This window comes from Carassius gibelio, chromosome A8 (genome assembly GCF_023724105.1).
Source record: "Carassius gibelio isolate Cgi1373 ecotype wild population from Czech Republic chromosome A8, carGib1.2-hapl.c, whole genome shotgun sequence".
Lineage (NCBI taxonomy): Eukaryota > Metazoa > Chordata > Actinopteri > Cypriniformes > Cyprinidae > Carassius > Carassius gibelio.
This window is the reverse complement of record NC_068378.1, coordinates 2,548,669-2,563,394: the sequence shown is the minus strand read 5'-3', so window position 1 is coordinate 2,563,394 and position 14,726 is coordinate 2,548,669. Positions and strand designations below refer to the sequence as shown.

Here is a 14,726-nt window from a genome sequence, read left to right as displayed (position 1 = left end):
CAAATATCTGCTTTAAATATTTGTTTGTAGATATTCTCAGGCAAAACTGTGAAGTTCATAATTTATGTTTGTCTACCTCTTGTAAAAACAAAAATATATTATTTGTTTAATGTTTTAATACTGACTATTATTGGAGCAATATCATCAATAACACTCTTAACTTTTGAGTTGAAGGAATCAAGGAGAATATCAACAGAGTCAGCAGAAATGCTTGGTGTTAAAGATATAGCCTCCATAAATAGTACACTTGTGTTCTCGTTAATGCATCTCCTTCTGACAGAGACAGATCTAGATTCAGTGGTAGCAGAGAACAATATATCAAAGAAAATACAGAAGTGATGAGATAGTGCTACGTCCTTAATAACAATGGATGAAATGTTTAGACCCCTACTGATGATTAAATCTATAGTGTGTCCACCTTTGTGTGTGGGTCCATTCACATGCTGAATCAGGTCAAAAGTGTTAAGAACTGTTATCTGTTAAGATCGGAACCCAGAGAAACGCAGGAGACGAGAGATCCAAATGCAGTGTGGTATTAATAATAAATCCATCCAACAAACAAACAAACAGGTAAGGAACAGGAACAGGAATCAGAAACTCGGAACAGAAAAAGACCGGTTAATATAGGGAGGTTAATGACTATCAAGTGAAGACACCTGAGTGCAATTAGCAGGAGTGCAATTGCTGTGATGAAGGGACAAGGCTATGTGGGAATTGTAGTGCCTACGGTGAGGTGCCTATGGGGAAGTCCGATCACTAGTGGAGACTCAGGGAAACAGAGACCAGACAGCGTGACATTACCCTCTCCTCCACAGAGCAGCTACCAGATGCTCCACCTGAACACAAGAAAAGACCAAGGAACAAAGAGACCAGAAGGGAGGTGGAGTGGCCGAGGACCAGGGGGAGGGACAGAGGACCAGGTAAAATGGGGAAACAGAGACAAGAAGTGCAAAAAAACAAAAACAAGGTGCCCAGGAGGGAGGTGGTCTGGCGGAGGATGAGGGGGAGGGACGGAGGGCCAGGCCCATAGATGGAAACAGAGAGAAGAAGAACAAAAAACAAAAACAATAAAATATAAGTCCAGGAAGGACATAATGTTCAGTGTCCCAGGGCCGAACCGGCAGGGCAGGAATCCAGAGAGGAGCAAGGTGGAATTAGAGCCATGCAGTCGAGACAGAGGTCCACCAGGGCGGCGCAGAAGACCACCGCATCCATGCGGTTGAGACAGAAGCCCACCAGGGTGGTGCAGAAAACCACCACATCCGTGCAGTCGAAACAGAAGCCCACCACATCCATGCGTCGAGACAGAAGCCCACCAGGGCAGCACAGAAGACCACCACATCCGTGCGGTCGAGACAGAACCCCACCCGAGCAGTGCAGAAGACCACCACAGTGGGATCGATGACACAGGAGAGCAAGTCTGGTTAGGCAAGTCTGAAACAGAGAACATGAACAAGTTAAGGGTGGCCTCCGAGGCTACGACAGGATCAGTTGAGCGCTCAGAGAGTTCGGCTGAGACGTGACGAGGGTCTGGAAGTTCCGCAGAGGCCAGGAGAGGCTATGGTAGTTCAGCCGAGACGTGGTGAGACTCTGGTAATTCAGCAGAGGCGTGGAGAAGCTCTGGTAGTTCCGCAGATACGTGGAGAGACTCTGGTAATTCCATGGTGTTTAGACTGGATTTAGGAGGATCAATGATGACTTGACTGTGCTCATGAAGATCATTGGTGACTTGACTCTGCTCATGAAGATCATTAGTGACATGACTCTGCTCATGAAGATCAATGGTGACTTGCATTTGTTCATGAAGATCAATGGTGACTTGCATTTGCCCATGAAGATAGTCGGTGACTTGACCTTGCCCATGAAGAACAATGGTGACTGGACTTTGCCCATGAAGATCATTGGTGACTTGCCCTTGCCCATGAAGATCAATGGTGACTTGCCTTTGTCCATGAAGATCAATGGTGACTTGCCTTTGTCCATGAATATCAATGGTGACTTGCCTTTGGTGACTCAGTCTTTAAGGGCCGCATCCAGTGTTGAGTACTCGAGACTCGGACTCGGTCTTGGACTCGGTCTCGAGACCGTATTTTAATGGTCTCGGTCTTGTCATGGACTCGTGTGCATTTTGACTCGGTATTGACTCGGACTCGAACATATTAGGAATCGGACTTATGCCCGAGTCCACTCGAGTCCCAATCAAAATATTTCATGATTATTACTGTATGTTAATGTTTATTTAAATTGATGTATGATTGACACATCCAATGACTGGTGATTTTCTTTTGACGTGAGACGTTAGGCCAGCAACACACTGGATGCGTGGCGCAAGCGCCTCAGCTGCGTGGCGTGTCTGTTTTTAATTCGGCTCCCATGTTAACAGGTTAGATCTTGCAGACTGCCTGCGTGAGACGCGCGGAAAACCCGTGCATGCTAGAAATAGAACCGACGCCTATTTTTCACGCGACACGCGTGCATGTTGGAAGTGTTTCCAGGCAAAATATACTAGGAAAATATGTTTATATGTCATTTTGTACACAAATACATATTAATTCATGACATTTTGATATTTGAAAGTCTATAGGTTGACATAAATTCAGATATAAATGTAATTTTAAAAATAAATTAATAATGATCGATTTTCAAATATTGCACCTGTCAAACATACTCTATTTTGCCGTCAATACTGTTGATGGTGTCTTATCAGTAGGTGTGTAAAAAAAAAAAAAAAATACATTTGATATTGTTGTCATGAAGACAAGAGCCTGGTTTTTTGGCGGCCTCCCTCTATGTCACCTACAGCCGCAGCAGCGCGCCAAGCGCCGCGTCAGACACGCTTCTGGTGTGTAAAGACACAGAAAACGCGAAGCAGCCACCACGTTTCTGGCACGCAGTAGAGACGCCACGCAGCCAGTGTGTCACCGGCCTTAAGTTACCCTCCTCCCATCCGCCTGTAGTGATCCCGCTTTCCAGAAAGCCACATTGCTACATTATTTCTCTCAACTGTGTTATTTTTACAAAGTAGGACAAAATGGTCACAGAAAAAAAAACAAATATTGTTTAGTTAAATTATATAATGAATACAGACACAGACTGACTGTCTCAACACTAAACATCTCCCCCTCAAAAACAATGTCTGACAGAATGCATTGAACTTATATGGCATCCAGCTTTCTTCCCCTGGCACATACACACTTTTGGATGAAATTTTCCTGGACAGTCACTCAGCTCTTGTGTGTATGCCCTCCGTAACAAAAAAAAAAAATAGTGTGTATTTTACCCTGCATTAAAACGCACCATCCAGGGAAATTAGCATTAGATTATCCGTTGCTGTTACAGAAAGTGATAAAATAGTAACTGTTGTCAGTCCCCGCTTCCTCTGCGCCAGTAGAGAGAGTTTTTAGTTGGGGTGGATTGATCATGTGACCACATCGTGCTTGGTTGGGTAGCAGGATGGTCTCCTCACTTATTTTTTTGAAAAGTAATTATGCCCATCTCTAATCTTCACAACATCTAAAGTGCACATAATCCAATACATTGTAAGGATATTAGCAGTTATTAGCTAAGCTTCAAGGTTAAAAGTTATGTAAAAGCTGTTACAGTTGAACATTTACAGGTATAGTGGTACAGTAATGTTACTTGTACTAGAAGTGTTATGTAGAATTACAATATAGAGTCGTACAGTAATATTATGTGTACTAGAAAGGTTATATGGATGTGTATAGTGGTACAACGATGTTATGTGAAAAAAATGAGCACTTAATATTGACAAGTAACACTTCATAATATTAATAAAATTACCTTTACACCACATACTATGTGGCCCTTTTAACCTTTATTGTTTCCACCAAACATTGACATACTCTTGAAGATTTCTTTAGGTCTTGTCTCAGACCCAATCTCTCTGGTCTCGGTCTTGACTCGGACTCGACCCTTTCTGAACTCGGTCTTGACTCGGACTCGACCCTTTCTGAACTCGGTCTTGACTCGGACTCGACCCTTTCTGAACTCGGTCTTGACTCGGACTCGACCCTCTCTGGACTCGATCTGGACTCGGACTCGAATGAGCTGGTCTCGACTACAACACTGGCCGCATCATTACATCCCATACCATCCGCCAGGGTCCAGAACACATATGCCATAGCACCCACCTCATTGCCCTCTTGGCGGAGGGTGGTTAATTTTATGAATATTGCCTTCCACTCCATCATACTGGCTGGGGAACAGGAATGAAGACCCACACCGCTGGATCTCGACATGGATGGAGTCCTTCTGTTACAATCAGAACCCAGAGAAACGCAGGAGATGAGAGATTAAAATAAATACAGTGTGGTATTTAATGGGTAATCTAAATCAGAATCCAACAAGCAGGGGTCAAAACCATAAATCCATCCAACAAACAAACAAACAAACAGGGAAGGAACAGGAACCGGAATCAGAAACTTGGAAGACGAGGAAACTCGGAAGGCGAGGAAACTGGGTGACGGAATGAAAGGACTCCATGACAACAAACAGAAAAAGACCGGTTAATATAGGGAGGGTAATGACTATCAAGTGAAGACACCTGAGTGCAATTAACAGGAGTGCAATAACTGTGATGAAGGGACAAGGCTATGTGGGAATTGTAGTGCCTACGGTGAGGTGCCTATGGGGAAGTGAGACCACTAGTGGAGACTCAGGGAAACAGAGACCAGACAGCGTGACAGTTATCATTTCTTTTGTAGTTTTGTTCTCTGCATCATCTAAGTGAATATTAAAAACCACTGTAATAGCAAAACAGTCAAACTCTGAGGAAATCATTGATAACATTTCTGTGACCTCTGTATTTTGGAGGCCTGTAAATAATAATAAACAGAATGCGTGGAGCACCTTTCAGCACAATCCCTAGATATTCAAAATACAAGTACTGACCAAATGACACTTGCTTGCATTGATAGACATCTTTAAATAGAGCAGCTACTCCTCCACCTCTCCTAACAGTCCTGCAAACACTCATGTAAGTGAAGTTAGGAAGGACTGCTTCATTAAGGACTGTTGCATTGCAGCTGTCTTCTAGCCATGTTTCGTTTAGAAACATAAAATCCAGATTGTTTGTGGTTATAAAGTCATTGATAAGAAATTATTAATTTTTTTAGTGAGCGAATGTTTAAAAGTACTAGCTTGATGGCAGTGCTTTGTGTCTTTACACATCAATCAATCAATCACCTTTATTTATATAGTGCTTTAAACAAAATACATTGCGCCAAAGCACTGAACAACATTCATTTGGAAAACAGTGTCTCAATAATGCAAAATGATAGTTAAAGGCAGTTCATCATTGAATTCAGTGATGTCATCTCTGTTCAGTTGAAATAGTGTCTGTTTTAATTTGCAATCAAATCAATGATATCGCTGTAGATGAAGTGACCCCAACTAAGCAAGCCAGAGGCGACAGCGGCAAGGAACCGAAACTCCATCGGTGACAGAATGGAGAAAAAAACCTTGGGAGAAACCAGGCTCAGTTGGGGGGCCAGTTCTCCTCTGACCAGACGAAACCAGTAGTTCAATTCCAGGCTGCAGCAAAGTCAGATTGTGCAGAAGAATCATCTGTTTCCTGTGGTCTTGTCCTGGTGCTCCTCTGAGACAAGGTCTTTACAGGGGATCTGTATCTGGGCTCTAGTTGTCCTGGTCTCCGCTGTCTTTCAGGGCAGTAGAGGTCCTTTCTAGGTGCTGATCCACCATCTGGTCTGGATACGTACTGGATCCGGGTGACTGCAGTGACCCTCTGATCTGGACACAGACTGGATCTGGTGGCCACGGTGACCTCGGAACAAGAGAGAAACAGACAAATATTAGCGTAGATGCCATTCTTCTAATGATGTAGAAAGTACATCGGGTGTTATGTGAAGTGTTCCGGTTCCAGTTTGCCTAATTAATGCAGCCTAAACATCCTTTAACGGATTTGGATATTAAAAGCATATTAGTATGTTATGTGTATGCCAGGTTAAAGAGATGGGTCTTTAATCTAGATTTAAACTGCAAGAGTGTGTCTGCCTCCCGAACAATGTTAGGTAGGTTATTCCAGAGTTTAGGCGCCAAATAGGAAAAGGATCTGCCGCCCGCAGTTGATTTTGATATTCTAGGTATTATCAAATTGCCTGAGTTTTGAGAACGTAGCGGACGTAGAGGAGTATAATGTAAAAGGAGCTCATTCAAATACTGAGGTGCTAAACCATTCAGGGCTTTATAAGTAATAAGCAATATTTTAAAATCTATACGATGTTTGATAGGGAGCCAGTGCAGTGTGGACAGGACCGGGCTAATATGGTCATACTTCCTGGTTCTAGTAAGAACTCTTGCTGCTGCATTTTGGACTAGCTGTAGTTTGTTTACCAAGCGTGCAGAACAACCACCCAATAAAGCATTACAATAGTCTAACCTTGAAGTCATAAATGCATGGATTAACATTTCTGCATTTGACATTGAGAGCAAAGGCCGTAATTTAGATATATTTTTGAGATGGAAAAATGCAGTTTTACAAATGCTAGAAACGTGGCTTTCTAAGGAAAGATTGCGATCAAGTAGCACACCTAGGTTCCTAACTGATGACGAAGAATTGACAGAGCAACCATCAAGTCTTAGACAGTGTTCTAGGTTATTACAAGCAGAGTTTTTAGGCCCTACACTGTTAAAAATTGCTGTTAATTTACGTCAAAATTTTAACAGTATAAACCCGTTATTTTAAAAAGCAGTGCTTACCTGTTTATTTACGTTCGGTGAAATGACCTAGATAAAATTTAACGTTATTTTACCGTATTTATTGCTCGAAGGAAAGAAAACAGTACTTAACAGTATTTTGGGAACAGAAAGCTGCAGCGAGCACATGTGGATTTTCATCCGTCTTTATATTGTGATTTAACCGGTGAGTGCACCTTTCCTTTCACACAAAATACACGTTTGCAATTGCAAATAACTGTGCAAATAACTTTGATAAGTAGATGCTGAGGCTGTAACTGTTTAATATGTCCATTTCAGTGCTAAAATCGTCAACGTTCCAACGGCATCATAGATTGGAGCTGGATAGATTCAGATATCCCCCGATTACAAGGTGAGTTTAATCAAACATGATATAAATTCTGCAAAGTAAGCCTTTAACACAATAGCAACGAAGTAATATTGATGTATCTGTAACACGCTGAAATTATCGTCTTCTCGTTTGCTAATTTTATCTTGCTATCTTTTCATTTAATGCCTAATAGTGTATATTAGACAAAACGTTGATTTCAATAACGTTGTGCTTGCGAATTTGGGTAAGCTTGTTCTTCTAATTTGTACATAACTGTATTCCGAGGGAAGTTTTTCTTAATAGTGTTGTCGTTTTGTTACTTTATTGTTGGCTGTATTTTGGATTGCTTCAATCCAAGTTGGCTTGATAGAATAAGTTACGCGATATAATAATCAGTAAGAATAATTCATGTTGATTTATTTTGCGTTGTTGGTTTGTATTGCAATGTTACTTTACCCAGTACAGTAGGCCAATGGCAGTTTTATTTTTGTGGAGATTTTCTTTTGTTATTGTTGAGATTGTTTGAGTTACGTTTTTTCGTTCCCAAAGACTGTCCATTTTGACTTGTCAGCAAGTTTGGGTGTCAGTTATGCAGGCAGCAATGCAGTACTCCAGTGGTCTATGTGAAGCACATGAGGATTCACAGCAATACCCCTAACTTGTTTCTTCATTGTTGCATCCAGGACTTTAACAGGAAATTTGCTAAATTAGCAGCTTTAAAATCACATCTTTACAGACAACACAATGACAAATGTGATACACTAACTCAGTTTTATTCCCATCTTAAAGTCCACATCATTGCACCATTGAAGTCCACTATATGCAGATAATTCCTTCAATATTTTTCATCAAAAATATTGTTAGTGTATTTTGTCTCTGTGTCCTCATCATTGTTACTGTTTCTTAGGCATCTTCCACTGCAGCTGATGTAGAAAGGACACTTGAACTACCTTCAACTCCTCGACTGATACTCTTTGGTATGTATAGAACTATATGAATGTATAGTCTATTTTATTACATAAGCCATTAAGAATGTTTTTTCTGTATTTCAAAAAACATGGTAAATGCTTCTGTACAACACTGAAAGGGACAGGTCACACAAAATAAATATTCTGCTATCTTTTACCCAAACTCATGTCATTCCAAGCCCTTAAGACTTTTATTCATCTTTGGAAAACAAATGAATATATTAATACAATTCTTTCAGCATTTTTGTTAATCAATTGAAAAAAAAAAAACTTTGATGCTTCAAAATGTTTCATAAATTTTTGTAAATGTATGAATTTTATTTGTTTATTCGTGTATAAACATTCATCATTGATCATACAGCAAATAAGCTCAAACATGCTTGCTTGACGTGAAGTTTGTTCTGGTCTGTCAGGCTAGCGTGTTTGAGTTTCCATTTAACCTGGATTTGACTGGACTTTTAATGAACAGAAATGATGAAAGAATATTAAAAATAGTTTCATTTGTGTTTTGAAAATGAAAACTCTTTGAAAGAGAGGGGGACTAATTAATTACTTTTTTTTAACCCTTCAACTGTACTGAGCAAAAATATTGAGTTAAATAAATCATAAAAATTGCAGCAACTATTTCACAATACACAGTATAATGCACATGTTGACTTCAGTGTCTATCCAGACCAGTCCACAATCAGCATTTTGAAATGCATATGTTATGTTAAAAGAACAGGGCTTTGTGACTAGGTAAAATCATTTCAGTTTCCCTTGCATTTGTTTGCAATCTGGCAGTAGAAAATTAGTGTTATATGACTGTCTGACATTGTTTTTTCTTTGAAATGTTTTAGGTGAAAAACCAGGAAGCAGAATTCATAAATGGATGATTAGTTTTGAGGGGCAAATAATCTGTGAGGGCATCCAGCCAAGTTTTCTGTCTGGACTTGCTGCTGTGTTTTCAACTTTCTACAATTTCAATGTGGAGTACCAAGCTGAGGCTGCATCCACGTTGGAATTTATTCAGAGGTTAGATGCTTAGAATCATATGATAATTTCTATTCACATTCTCGTTATGTAAAATTTTACCCACACTAATTCTGAATGTATGCATTTGTTTTTCAGGTGCTTCATTGGAATAAATCCTGAAAAAGGCACCAAGGGTGGACAAGTCCTATCAAAGCGGACAGGGAAGGTCGGCCACAAAAAGAAATCAGTCAACACTCGGGTTGCCAGTCTACTTAAGAAGCTAATGGACTTTAAATGGGACTTCATATAAGTGAACTCACTCATCCACTGACATACCACACACACACACCGTACACATACTCTTCACACATGATAAAAACATGTTTTTAGTGTGTTTAGTCGCACAATTTTTTCAGGTGTTCATTCTTGAATACCTACATTTTGACTTCATTCATCATTGAATTATTTCTTCATTCAGTAACTCTTATTCACTAATAATTTAGTAATTCTTATTCTCTCAGCAGTTCGCTTAAGTCACTCATTTAGTTTTTTCTAATGTTATGTAAATTATTTGTTTATTCAGTTAAACGAAAGTTTACTCTGAGGCTTAAGTTTTAGTCATTCCACTTGCATCAGCCACTAATTTTGAGAATATTTTGTGATTTAAAGTGGCTTTTTTTTCAAGTTTTAATAAAACAAATTTGAAGTTACACTTTGTGTTGAATTTTTAATGTTTCAAAGGCTATATCTTTATGTTGTATTAAAACATGGTTTTATAGCAAGACTTCAAAGGGTTAATTCATAAAATTAAAGAAATATCTAGAAAAATAATTCCACCTTTTTTTCTTAGCAGTGTGTAGTTTGTAGTTTACAGTTAAAAGAAAAAAAAACCATCAACTAACTGTTAATGCTTTTGACAGTAATTTATTGTTAATTTATAAAATAACAGCTTTATGCTGTATTTCCAAAAACAGTAACAAACTGTAAATTTCAACAACAGCAAGACACTGTTAATTTAACAGTAACTTGCTGGCAACTGTGCTGCCAGTTACTTACTGTTTTTTAACGGGACAATTTTTAAGAGTGTATGATTAACACCTCTGTTTTTTCTGAATTTAGCAGTAAGAAATTACTCGTCATCCAATTTTTTATATCGACTATGCATTCCATTAGTTTTTCAAATTGGTGTGTTTCACCTGGCTGCGAGGAAATATAGAGCTGCGTATCATCAGCATAACAGTGAAAGCTAACACCATGTTTCCTGATGATATCTCCCAAGGGTAACATATAAAGCGTGAAGAGTAGCGGCCCTAGAACTGAGCCTTGACACACATCTTACACTGTCAATAAGCATCACTAATACTCGAGCCAACTCTGCTCTAACTACCGACTAGCAGTGGAAGTCAGATTGCCCCTTAGTGAATGGCTAAAGATTTGCTAACTCATATTCATAAATCCTCAAGGGAACATCTCTGAATTAACTGATGCTCGCGCCCCTGGTTGGAAACCCCTTATGTAGAACATACACACGTTTATGTGAAGGCTACTCAATATTGGTCAGTTGTGACTGGTATCCAACATGAAAGATAAGTCATTGAAACTGTGACCACACACATATTAAAAACAAGTCAAAGTCATGACATTTGCCAAGTATGGTAACGGTCGATGTGCAGTGAGTGGGTCTGAAGGAGCAGTTGTTTTCAATAAGATTGCATTGCCAGGCAGACGATGTGCTGTTCCTGGCTGTGGATAAACAACATATTTGTATACACTGTCGAAGGATCCCGACTTCAGAGAAAAATCGATTCAGTGAAACGTCCCAGTCAGTGCTAATTTCCCCATGTGTTCATTACAATTCACCTCTGACTGTTTTGAAAAATTATCACAGTATGATGCTGGCTTTGCCAAAATACCTTTGCTCAAAGATCAGGCTGCGCCAACTGTTATGGTCCCAACAACGACGCTGCAAAATGTAAATAATATATTTAATGTGAAAACTATTTTTAAAATGTTAATGGCAGTTTAATTCATAATGAATAATCACAGTCCGAAAGAACCAGTTCATGAAAATGAGTCAGACTTTGCATCAATAGTCTGTTTCACAATTGAATAATTAACACGAAGGAGAATCAGAGGAGAAATGCAACCACTTACAACATTAAGGAGAGCAAACAATGAACAGAAGGAACTCAGGGATTAAATACGCGAGTAGAGACAATCATTAACAGAACTCGGAATGGGTGAACAACAAATGAACAACCATGGAAACAAACAAGGAACAAGAACTCAGGCAATTAAAGCAGAACCAGGAACAGAATGTAAACAGAACAGAATGAGACAAGTTCAACTATATTGTCCAAGTAGATTTTAGTTTAGTAAGTATACTAATATCAATGTTCTAGCAGTATATTTGTACACGACTAGTGCATATTTAATTGTTTCTTTAGAAGTAAACTCTAGGTATACAACTAGTTTACTAGCTATAGTGGTAACACTTTATTTTAAGGACCAATTTTCAATATTAAAGGGATAGTTTACTCTCAAATTAAATGTTGGTATTGTAGCAACAATGAGTTTTACAGAATAATTAACTCAAATGATATATAGGGAATTTGAATAATTAATCAGGAATATGATTAATTTATATCTCAGATGACAGTTACATTAAATTTGATTGATTATGAAAAATAGCTCAATTGCCTATACCAATAGATAATCACAGGGCACTGTAACTTACTCATTAATATGTCAATATTCCATTCTTCATACCAATTATTGTGATATCTCTTACTGTAAATTACTGCAAATCAAACAGTGGTATGTCCAGCAAACCACTGTTGACCTATCAATTTTCAATAAAGTTATCACGCCTTATAATTCAAGGAAAAGTATTCTCTGGCCATGAAAATATTATCCTATCCTTATGATAAATTTAGTTTCTAAATTTAGAGCTTGTAGCTATAGATCAGACATCTCGGTGACTCATAATGTGAGTGGGGTGGAGTCCAAGCCAATCGTCAGTATATGGGTTTTTAATAATTAAACTAGTAATACATCAAACTACAAATCACACAGAGTAAATATGCGTACGACAATACAAACAGTAAGCTTTACAAGACATAACGAATCCAAATAAAAGAGAGAGAGAGAGAGAGGGAGAGAGAGAAAATAGAATGAGATCACATAAGGAGCTCAGGTATGAAAATCATAGTCAGTAACTTTTGGAAGCCAACAACAAATCAGATCATAGCAACAATTTAAAACAGCATTTAAATCTCCATAGAAAAGTGATACTTGCATGGCCCAGCGCGTGAGCGTGGTCTTTTTGTGACGCTTTGTGCGCTTGTCCTTTTGAAAACAGCGTGCGTGTGCCGGAGGCCATGTGACACGCGTGCACGCTTCGCTGGATCTTGGCGTGAGCGTGGAGCACGTGGTCCTTTGTTCTGTCCTCGCGCGGTATTTGAAAGGTTCAACAAACAATGTTCCAGAATTCGTCTTCCTTGCGTGGAGAGGCGAATAGTTGAATAAACTTAGTAAAGAAAAGAAACAACAAAAATGAAAACTTCCAAAGGAGCCATTAAAATGGCTTTTTCTCTCAGCCCCTGTGCTGAGGGGGCTTGCGCTATGAGGCTGCGCGGAAGCAATGTTGGTCGCACAGGAGAGCAGCGTGTCCGAGAACGGAGACGGAGAAGAAGAGCGAGGGCGGACCTTGTTCGGTCGTTCTTATGGCTTGAAATGGTTCACGCCCCTTTTTCGCGTAAACAGCCAATGAAAGTCCGCGATCTGAAGCGGAGGGAAAAGTTCCTTTGTCTCTGTGAAGACAACCCCCTGGAGATCTAGAGCTTGTCCAAATTCCAGGGATTATTCTAGCATACTTACATACATTTTTCATTACTTTGCTCTAGATAAATGGGTTTGTCAGAACATGACGATCACAACGATACTAAACATATGTATAAATGATCAAAACATTAAGTTACATTCAAATGCAGAATTACACATATTTAAAGATTTGATTAACACATGATAACACTGCAAATAGTCCCAATTTATATGGGAAACATATAAATGTACCATAAGGGAATACGTTATACATTTATAAAACATAAAAACAAAAAGGTAATGAATACATTCCATAGAATGCATTGGGGAAAAGAAACCAGTGATTTGGCTTCTCTCCTTGTCCAGGGTGGTCGTAAAGTTTTACGACCTGCAAAAGTGGGGGTTACATACACATGACTATTTGAGAAAAAGCCAGGCTGAGGAGAACATTTCCTAAAGTATAAGCTAACAAGGATTAACCATTTTATGCAATCCATAAACATATTTAAAATACATATTAATAAGTACTTACAAAAGTAAGGAACTTTACAAAAGGTTTCCTTTTGTGTATGTTGGAATGTGGTTGGTTTAGTGTCTCCTTTGAGACCAGCCCACGTGACCCTGGAATTTCTTGTCGTAAATAACTGTCACGTAAAGCAGGATGTGGCCGACTTCAGGGCGGCCAAAATGGTGAATTATGTAAACAACGAAGGTCCTTGTTTACTCACGTTCTGGTCTTTTGCTCCGAACGTGTTAAGAGTCAGGAATTCACTAGTATGGACAGATGACTGAAATACCATCAGCTCATTAGTGTTACAGTATGTTTTAGCTTACCTCAAAGACATCCAAGATGTAGGTTTCTTTGTTTCCTCAGTATTTCCCATTTTGATATTTTTAGGTCCAACCGTTCTTGTCTGTGACTCACATAATGGATGTCTATGGTCTCCACCTCAAAGAGCATGCAAAGAGGAGTCAAAATGAAAAATGTCCCCAGCGTAAGTACACATTGATGACCTAAGACACGAAACGAGCGGTTTGTGTAAGAAAACAAACAGAATTTATATCGTTTTTACCTCTTGTACACAACCACGTCCAACTGATCTGAGTGCGCGATTGCTTCCTGATGTAACGTGTGCGCGCGCTCTGGCTTAGTCTGCGCAAGCGCGGAAAGCGCCGGAAGCGATCTCTCGCGCGTGTACATCACTCATTGTTTACACTTACTGCCTATGGTTTACACAGATTTCGGAAGTATTACCTTTCACTGTGAAGATCTAAACATATTTAGACTTACAGGAAATTGCAATGGAAGACGATTTCAATATCTCCATAGACAACGTTGAATTTCTTTCACAACCATATTTATTTGAACCAGAATACACAGACCAAGTACTCAGGAGCGATCCGCTGCAGCAGCACGTCTTCAAGCCTCAGAGACAGAGATCTCTTCAAAATTGGTGGTGTTGTAGTAGCAAATGTTGTGAGATGCCATCAGAAGTGGAGAGCATATGTGGAACATAGCAATGCCACAACTACAAGACGACGATGAGGACATTGACAGTATCGCATCACACACCTGCCTGACTGAAGATCCTGAGTTTTCTCCGCTGTTGAGACCCAGCGTTTTGCACGTTGTGTTTAGTTTGCCACGTATAAACTGGAGGCGACGTCCAATGCCAGAGGGACCCAATGGCACGCTGTCAATAGAGTGAGTAATGTGTTGTATTTTTATTATAAACGCAACGATTATAGGGTGCATTATAAACAAATTAATTAATTACAATTACTGCATTTTATTTCAAACAGTGCAGATTGGTGGCGTAGCGTGTGGTAAGCAATGAGTGATGTGCATGCACGAGAAATCACATCCGGGGCTTTCCGCCTTTCCACAGACTAAAGCCAGAGAAATTCTTTTATATATTTGTCACTTAAACTACTGT

General features: G+C 39.4%; 1 long non-coding RNA gene across 1 annotated transcript; it reads left to right on the top strand.

Annotated features, from left to right (window-relative positions):
- Positions 1-6,661: 6,661 nt before the first annotated feature.
- LOC128019198 (uncharacterized) lies at positions 6,662-8,165 on the top strand. Its single transcript, XR_008185098.1, has 3 exons — positions 6,662-6,901; positions 7,015-7,087; positions 7,953-8,165. It is a non-coding gene; the product is annotated as an uncharacterized LOC128019198 (long non-coding RNA).
- The last annotated feature ends 6,561 nt before the right edge of the window (positions 8,166-14,726 follow it).